This window comes from Mya arenaria, chromosome 6 (genome assembly GCF_026914265.1).
Source record: "Mya arenaria isolate MELC-2E11 chromosome 6, ASM2691426v1".
In the NCBI taxonomy this organism is placed as follows: Eukaryota; Metazoa; Mollusca; class Bivalvia; order Myida; family Myidae; genus Mya; species Mya arenaria.
In genome coordinates, this window is record NC_069127.1 from 60,745,218 (window position 1) to 60,755,367 (window position 10,150).

Genomic DNA, 10,150 nt, shown 5'->3' on the forward strand with positions numbered 1-10,150 from the left:
CTGTGCAGTTTTGACGTAACTCTTGCCAATTTGTGATGTCGCTGTGCAGTTTTGACGTAACTCTTGCCAATTTGTGATGTCGCTGTGCAGTTTTGACGTAACTCTTGCCAATTTGTGATGTCGCTGTGCAGTTTTGACGTAACTCTTGCCAATTTGTGATAGATCTAACTTTTGAAGGGTCAGTGACCATGCCGTGCTCTAAAATTATATGACCATTATATGAGACTGAGGTTTTAAATTATTCGCGTTTGGAACCTTTGAGCTTGAGACCATGAGAGGTTAGACGGTTAAATACGTTTTCCAACCGGACAATAATCTCATCAAAAGTGAAGAATTAGATCGTATAGGGCTTTTACCATTGCTCTTTGGAAAGAGGCACCACTGTTGACTAATCCAAAAACCATAAGTTCCCGATGATAAAGGCAAAGGTAGCCGACAGAAAAGGCAGTGAATTACTTGGAGTCTTGATCCATATCGATGTTCCAATATCCCGTACGAAGGTCGAACTTCGAAAAAAACTTAGAACCAACCAGCAGGTCAGTAGTATCATTCAAAATCCAAACACTCCCAATGATTAAATCCAAGATTGCCATCAGAAAAGGCAGTGTATTGTCTGGATTCATCTCGATGTTCCAATATCCCTTACGAAGGTCTAATTTCGAAAAACTAGGAGGTCCGTAGTTTCATCGAATATGGGGGTTACATGTAGGAGTCCGTTCTAGTTTTTTTGCCTTCAGCACCTTGAAATATGATTAGAATCGTAGTAAACCATCCTTCTTTCTTACCAGGACCACATTAAACGGAAAGGGACTGTCGGATTCTTCGATGGCCCGGAATTTAAGCATTTCCCTAATGTGATAACGGACATTATCACACATGCCTGGAGGGATCTTACGGTGTGACTGTTTAATTATTAATCAGGGTATTATCAGTGAGGACTATCTTTTGCCTAACCAGATTATAGTGATCTATATATGTGTGTCCCATAGAACAAATATGTTGCCGATTGCCTAATATTTGTCGAACACAAAGAAGCTGATCTGATGTGACGTTTTCTGTCTCAACCTTCTTGACTTTCTCTTCTACAGTGGTAAATGAGGTTGACGGTTTAAATGTCACGCTAAATTTTAACACTTCAACCACTGTTAATTCCTTGACGCAACGGCTGTCAAATTTTGGTTTAATGAAAATAGGTTTAGCTGAAATATGACAAACATGGATATGAATGATTGCATAACCAACATTCTTTCATGACATGGGACCTAACCAAGAAAGAACTGTCAATTAAAATAATTTCATTAATCACCTTTTGAATGCTGTAGCCGAGACCTCTTGCAACAACTTTTATTTTGACGGTTTCAAACAGTGCAACTTCAACCGTATGCTCATCTGATGACCGTACTGTAACTGGGTGGAAAACAAGTGAGTCAAAAGCCATCAGCCAGGGCTCTGGCAAAGCGGAGGCGACTACGGCTGCAGCCAGTTTACAGCGACATACGATACCCGAACTAACAGGGCACGAAGAGTTGGTATTGGTGTCTGCGGCTTCCAATACTGTCACTGGAATCTCTAAAGCAATTGAAATTTCAATGTTTCCTAATATGTTTAAATTGTTACCATTGACAACAGCAACATCAGAATAAATATCAAAATCATTAAGTAATGGTGGCTTATTTGGCAAAGACTGACAAAAAGAAGAAACAGATGTAACCATGCGACATGGTCAATCAGTCCTTTCATGTTGACATAATGAAACACTATAGAACATAAATTTGATCTTCCTACAAATCTATCAAACATTTGTTTATGTACTTTTGCCTTGACATAAAATCACTTCCCCTTGCCAGAAAACATTAGTAGTTTAGGTGACCCGTGCGACAACAAGACAGGTGCTGAGATTGCGGTTCCAATCTACCATGACCACGACTGTTGCGTTTAACACCACGCGAATGGCTGAATGAGTTGCCCTATAAGGGTAGTTTAATAAAGACTGGAGGAGGGATAGCGACATTATGAAAAGTTGGAGGTGCAAGCAACGGCAAAGATTCTAACGTATGCTAAATGGCAGAATATTTAGAATCAATGCTAGACAGCAGGGACCTCATCTTGCTCTGCATGCGCTGTTCTAGATCAGCTAATTGCGTTTCTATACCAGGTGTAAGGTTTAATTGCTGTGATTAGGAGTAGGCTTTAGTCTTCGACGAAACCTTGAAAATCTGCCTCACTTCACGAACATCCCGGATAAATTAATCGTAGTTTACTGGTACGTCAGGCCTGTGGCGGCTGATGCTTTTAGAGTTACTGAACGCAAACCCGATTATAGTCTCTCGAAAAGCATTTCATTTCGACCTGATCTGGAGAAATACCCCCCCCCCCTCAAACACATGTTCAAGAAGATATTCAAACATACCACCAAATGCAAATTACAATTACAAATTTAGCCTAGTAAATAACATTAATGAAATATTTCAGGATAACTTAATTCTTAACTCTTATTTGTAAATATGACTTATGCTAGTTAAATTATTAATTTCCTTGAAATAATGAAAGAAGAATGAATAAAATGAACACCAATTCAGTTTTAAACACTATGCAGTTTCAATTCACATTGGTTAAGTAAACCATGCTAAAAGTACATCATAGCGTGGGAATATATCTTAACCGGATGAGTCACTCGCAAGCTGATACGATGTGTGTATAAACACTGACTGATACCTGGGACAAAAAACAATCCTACGCCCAGCTGATACCCAGTAATTGACTCAGAGGTGTGAAAGCGATTTAAATAACAAAAAATGGCAGAAACAAAACATTTACTTATTGAACGATTTTAAATCTTGTTGTACTTCTGTTTCGCTTTTCAATTTGAACATAATTATTTTACCATCAAATATTTCATCAGTCTATTTCCCCCCATTGATTCCCTCTTGGTATTAATGCTAGCCTACAATATCAAATACATGGGTTTATACTCGGTTGAAAAGCATAATGTTTCAAAATAAACTTATTGATAACTTAGAAAATGTAATATTAGATTTGATTCAACCCATAAAGAGAACATGTATAGACGAATCACAATAACATGTATGTATGTCAATAGAAAAATCCATAATCATATTGTATAAGTTTATTGAAATAAATATGTGGCACAAAACATCACTGTTTACAAACTGTTCAAAAATGCTAAGGTTTAATGGAACATCTCCAGTTTTCCAGCTAAATTTTAATATCCTGGATTCATTCGAATCTGTCAAAATTTAAATTCAATATTAATAATTCAGACAAATGATAAATTCCAACATGCTTTCCCATTAACCTAGGGCCATTTTTTTAAATTTTGACAATTTTTTTATACTGTTTTGATTGATCAAGAATATGTTCTATTCTCAATGACAGTAGCTCACTAGCTTTGAAAACACCGATTAACGTGAACGCGACAAAATACGTTATAGAAGTAACAACCAATATATATGATAGACTGGTACATTCATTCTCTTTTCACTTAAAGAGACCGGTGTGAGCTAAGTCAGGTAATCTAGGTATATACGTTATAGTTGCCGGGACCCGGGCCAGATTATCGGAAGAGCCGGGATTTCTAATATCGATTCCGGTTCGTTATCAATAAAATGATATATGACGGGATCACATCAGCTTATACCTATGTATCGCTGACTATTAATATCGAATCAAGGTTTAACCAAAAAAAAGTGATATATGACGGGATCACAACAGCCGGGACCTTGGTATCCGTGACTTCTAATATCGATCCCGCGTCTAGACTATTCTAATGATATATGACATATCACAACAGCCGGGACCTTGGTATCCGTGACTTCTAATATCGATCCCGGGTCAAGACTATTCTTATGGTATATGACAGCATCACAACAGCCGGGACCTTGGTATCCGTGACTTCTAGTATCGATCCCGGGTCTAGACTATTCTAATGATATATGACGGGATCACAACAGCCGGGACCGCAGTATCGCTGAATATATGTATCGATCCAAGGTCTAAACTATTCCAGTGATTTATAACGGAACAGCCTAAACCTCAGTATGGGTGATAATTAATTTTAACACATTCATTTTTGTAAATTCGCATATGAACAACAATAATGAATGAAGCGTAGGAAAACATGTTTGGCAAACTGATGTAAATTCCTTTCCTCGGTGACTATGGTATCGATATCGGGCTGGGAACAATAAGGTGATAAAATTATATTAAATTAAACTTGACAGTTGGGCTATCAGTATCGGTGGCAATCAATATCGATCCAGGGTCGGGACAAATGAAGTGATATATGACGGGATCTCAATAGCCAGGACCTCAGTATTTATCTTTTTTAAAGTATAAGCTTTCGATTGTAAATCCGCGAGCTTTTGTTATTATTTTGTAATATTTGTTTTAGAACGATATTTGACCAGGAGTTATCAAAGGTAATTATTTATTTTTGACATTTCCAAACATTTCACTGCACCTAGCGTCAGGTGATATAATCTGTTTCCATGACAACCAAAAGGATGCATACTCTATGTCCTGAAGTAACCATATATTAGGGATCCAAAGCCATCGAGCTACCTTTTTCGTTACGTATTCAAAAAAAGAATGTGTTGTAGTCTGTGAAAATACAGGGAAAAATTCTGCTCTGTTCAATTTCGTCATCAATATATTTGTCTCAGAAATAAGTACATACACGATTTCCAACTGTCTTATTTATTAGGTTTATCACAAAGGGCTATTAACTTGTGAGACACATCTTCTAATTTCAAAGAGAGTTGCAACCCCTTAACGAGCGAGAGGAACAGCTGTTCTTCAAACGCACAGTTAAAATCGACTCCAAAAACAAGCAAAGATGAAACTCAATTCAAGAAAACAATTAAAACCATATGATTGGAGTCGACTTTAACTGTGCGTTTGAAGAATACCATGAAAAAGAACTCCGTGTCCGTGATACTAGAACCTTCCTTCGAAGGTATAAGCGGGAGGAAGACGGTTTTCTTAGTAGGATTATAATAACAGATGAGACGTGACTTTGGTTTTATGACCCCGAGACAAAATCACAGTCGGCCGTGTGGAAACGAAGCGGATCCCCACCTCCCAAGAAGGCCCGGGTGTCAAAGAGCTGCGGAAAGTACATGTTTATCATGTTTGCTGACATGCACGGGATGATTCTTAGCCACGCCGTCCAAAGCCATATGACCGTAAATGCAGATTACTATAGCAAGGTAGGATTATTTTTTATACTTGATAATTAGTTGTTATTCACTTTTCGAGTTTTGATATAAATATCACTATGTTGTTCAAATTTCCTTAGGTTTGAAGTAAAAACTATTTAATTGCTACATATTAAGCAATTTATGTTCCCCTTTTTTATTTTAAATGAACAAAAAATATGTGTTATTTCAAAATATGTGATACCATACTTTTTATCTAACGTAATTTTGTAAGTTGCATATAGCGAATCGTTTCTTGTCACACTTATTATCACATATGCGGGCCGAAATGTTTTTTTCACTTGAACAGGTACTCCGCCGAGACCTCGTGCACGCATTGCAGAAAAAGAGACCGGGGATTCCCCTCGAGAATTTCATTTTGCATATGGACAATGCATCGTCCCATACTGCACAAACGTCACGTTTGGAGATCGGGGTCCTCGGATTCGAGACAATTTCGCACCCACCATATTCCCCAGATTTGGCACCTTTTGATTTTGCCATCTTCCCGGCAATCAAAACACAATTAAAAGGAAATCGTTTCGATTCGCTGACAGATCTCCGCACGGCAACATCACAAATTATCAAACAATATGACTCTGAGTGGTATAGACAAATATTCTGCCAATGGATTCATCGCCACCAACGGTGCATCCAGTGTGACGGCGATTATTTTGAAAAATCTAGGATGACGTCGATTGACGCTGTTAACGTCATTCCAATGCATCCGGCGTGTGCCGGGTCTGCGTTAATGACCTTGTTCAGAGCCCTGTAACTTTTGAAACATACATACTTTTTTCATGAAATTTTCAGTGTTTGTAGTGGATACTATCCGCGTCTTGTTAATGTATATGTTGATGTATAAATATTAAACCATACTGGTTATGTGCGAACAATCCTGTTTATTTTGGATCATCCCTCGTATTTATAGGTAGGTTGTTAACATGAGCGTTCTTAAAGAGTTGCTCTTAGCAATATAATGTTGCCAAACACGTCATTTAAAATACTCTTTTAAACAACTTTTAGCTCAAGATTTGTTAATCAAAACTGCGACACATATTGATAAGCTGTTGCCATTGTATGAAATTTTTAATCCTCACATGACTTAGCCAATAGGAAAGCTTCGGAATCATTCGAACACTGTGTTGCTTGCAAATATACAATATAATATAAATTTTGCTTAAGAAAGAAAGTTCATCTTTCTCCTCAATTTTTATTCGGTTTTCCGTTATAACATATAAATATTCGAAACTGACTATAGTGATAACTGTCCTACAAACGAGACGACCCCCAGCAAGAACTGTTACACTTTGAAAAAAATACCGGCTGCTTTTATGACCAGTGACTTATCTCGGCGGGCAATTACCAATTTGATAATGACTTTAGAAACTAAGCGGGAAAATCAAACCAGTATTAACACAATTGATAGTGATCTGTGCGCGATAATAAAAAAAACGAAATGCGCCTTAAACTTCCAGTGACAGGCTCGACTAGAACAACTAGAAGACGTTTCAGGCAAAGAAAATCCTTTTGGAACCAGGATCTACAGGAACTATGGGATACAATGAGTGCTAATGAAAATGCGTTTCTTTCATGTCGGGAAGGGCGAAATATGAAAACGCGGTTGAGAATGGACTATATTTGTTCAAGAAATGCGTTTGATAAACTGTTAAAAGAAAATGAAAGTGCGTATCGACGTGCATTTCGTACGAAAAAGAAGAAATGTCGACAACCAATCCAAAGGATTTTTGGGGAAAATACAAAAATTAGGTCCAAGAAATGCAAGGAATATTCCGATTAAAATCGTTCATAGCAGGGGCTTTAAGGTTTTTGATGAAAAAATAGTTTCGAAAACTTTAAAGAGGACTTTCATAACTTAATAATATACAATTGCGAAGAAGCATCTGGATTTGATGACACCGTATACGATAGAGCAAAAAATGCATAAAGTGTTACCTGAAAATAGCATGGAAGATCCATTGTACACATCGAACCCCGAACTAAATTCAAACGTAGCAATAGACGAAGTTGCACTGAAAGCGAAAAATGGATCCGCATGTAGGTTACGATGAATTACCTTATGATGTGTTAAAAAATCCGACGATCATTGGGACTCTGCAACACCTATTTCAACTTATCCTGGGCACTAGCATAATACCAAGTGTGTGGCGGAAAGCAATTATATGCCCTATCTTAAAAGACCCTGCTTCGGACCCTCGTATTCCAATGAATTATCGCGGGATAATCTTATTATTTTGTATAAGTAAGCTGTATACGTCGTTCGTGAACAGAAGGCTTACCACATACCTAGAAAGCAATGACATACTAGCTGATAAACAAAATGGCTTTCGTCGTGATCGGTCATGTGAAGATCATGTATACACATTGAATAGCATCATAAAGAACAATAAGCAGGTGTTTACAGCATATATTGACCTTCGCCGTTGTTTTGATTATATCGACAGGGATATGCTATTGTATAAACTCCGACTAAACAAAATAGGCGGGAAACTATACAACTCCATAAAAAATATATACGCGAGTTCAATGTCAACCATATGCATCAACGATAAATTAACAGACTGGTTCGACTGTGTCTCTGCCTTGAAACAGGGTTGTAATTTGTCGCCAACATTGTTCGCCGTGACCTTGACCTTGGAATACAAAAGGTTGATCACAAACTCTCTTTGTTGATGTATGCGGACGATATAGCGCTCATGAGTGACACAGCAAAAAACCTACAAACTATGCTGGACACGGTGCATAGCTGGTGTATGCGCTGGAGGGTATTACTGAATTGCAACAAGTCAAAGTGCATGCATTTCTCGTCAAGGCAGATCACAAAAGGCGTTGTTGTATTTAAAATTGGTGACAATATTATTGAAACTGTCGACCGATACAAGTATCTAGGGGTCATATTTCACGAAAAAAGTGACTTTTTCTAGACTTGTGATGCTTTAGGTAAGGCCGCAGGACGCGCGCTTGGCGGCATTATCAGCAAAGTACATCACTTCAAAGACATTGGTTTTAAAACATTTGAGAAGCTCTATAATTCGTGCGTCATTACAGTCATGGATTGTTGTTCATCGATATGGGTCTACAAGAAGTACCAGCCTATCGACAACGTCCAACATAGATATTTCTTTGGTGTTTACCGCTTCACGCCGATACTCGCCATGGTCGGTGACACCGGTTGGCTACCAAGTATGTACCGGCGCTGGCACTCTATGTACAGATTATGGAACAGGCTTGTGCTAATTAATGACACGCGACTTACTAAAAAGGTCTTTAACGCTGATTACAACAATCACATGCATAGGAATAATCGGACAAAAGAAATAAAGGAAATATTCTATGCAGTGGGACTCTCAAATACGTTTAACAATAAATCGACTGTGAGTTTACCCCAGACAAAATACTTAATACATTCACATTATGCAGATGTATGGAAGGGATAAATCTAGCACGCCCCCAAACTAAGAACATATAGACTCTTCAAAACGTTATTTAGATTAGGGGAATACATAAGCCTTAACCTTAAAAAGAATGAAAGATCTTTACTATGTCAATTTAGAACTTGAATTTTGCCATTGAGAGTGGAAACTGGACGTTATATTGGGGGAACCACTGGATCAGAGAATATGCAGATTATGCCAGCAAAATCATATTGATGACGAGAAACATTTTCTTTTTGAATGCAATCGTTACTGTGATCTACGTTTGCTACACCTAAACGAAATAATTTCGCGTCAACTAGTCGACCATGATATAGACAGTTAATTATCTATTCTAATGTCCCTATACCCTAGGAAACTATCCAAATATATTGTAAATGCCTACCTGCAAAAACGAACTATTATGTACTATTAATGTGATATTTGATCATTTTCTATCGCTCTTTGAACTCACATTGTATCTGTAATATCAACTGTGTTATGGTACTAGTCAATTTATGTTATATACCTTATGTTACTTACATAACACTTTAGATATGGTGACCTATAGACCCAACGGGTTTGGTGCAAATGTTTGTATATATGGTATCATTACTCTGTTTGAATTGCACATGTCACAATAATAAACAATTTACTTACTTACTATTCTGATGTACCATCTAGTTCGTCCGGCACTGTGAGTCTATCATTTGGTGGTGAAGGCTGTGAGTCTTGACTTCTTAGTCTCTTTGATCTGGGGTTGGCAAGGTTAAGCTCGTGCGAGGCATCATCTATCTAAGTTGTGGCCGAGATGATCAGTGTCGACATCGTTAGCATAATGCCAGAAGGGTCCGTTGCATCATTCAGTGACCGTCCATATCTTTAAATGATTTCGTCATACTCGTCGTAGTAAAATATAGCTGAAATGCAGTGCAGAAAAATCGCACTGTTTACAAATTTTTCGTTTTAATTGAATTAAAAAGAGCTCTGATGCGCAAGTACTTTACATTACCTTTTTGCCATCTATTTTGTAAACACACGCACGAGTTTGAGTCACTATTCACTAGTTTTTGTATTGACGGGATAACCTTCCGACCATAACGTGTGTTCAGGTAGGACACTGCCTTTAAATTAACCTTTGCTCCGTCAATTTCTTGGCCTTAGACCATGATGACGTGACTGGAGGTGTGTCGCTGACGGCGGCAGACGTGCGTACCGCGGGTAACGTTATCTGTATGATGTTGATGTGCACACATTTACATTCATTATCACGTAAGACAAATACGACGTTAATCAGGAAATTATGGCAGATACAATTGCAGTTTATTTTGTTAATGTATGCAAATTTCAGAACTCCTCACAAATTGTGGTAAATTGTACTGCTACAAAATCGTATACCACTTTTTGTATTCTGTATTTTAGATTGAGTGTGTGGGAGTTCACCTGAGATGTCCTGCATGTCTTTAAACAGGCAGTAAACAGCATAGTGGTATTAATAAC

The 10,150-nt window shown here is 37.8% G+C and overlaps 1 protein-coding gene across 1 annotated transcript in view; it reads right to left on the bottom strand.

Moving 5' to 3' along the window:
- Positions 1–9,755, bottom strand: part of LOC128238508 (ras-related and estrogen-regulated growth inhibitor-like) — a 55,028-nt gene extending 45,273 nt beyond the window's left edge. Inside the window, exon 1 of the mRNA XM_052954496.1 lies at positions 9,311–9,755. The gene's annotated coding sequence lies outside the window, so the exon portion shown is untranslated. The remainder of the gene's footprint in view (positions 1–9,310) is intronic.
- Positions 9,756–10,150: the final 395 nt, after the last annotated feature.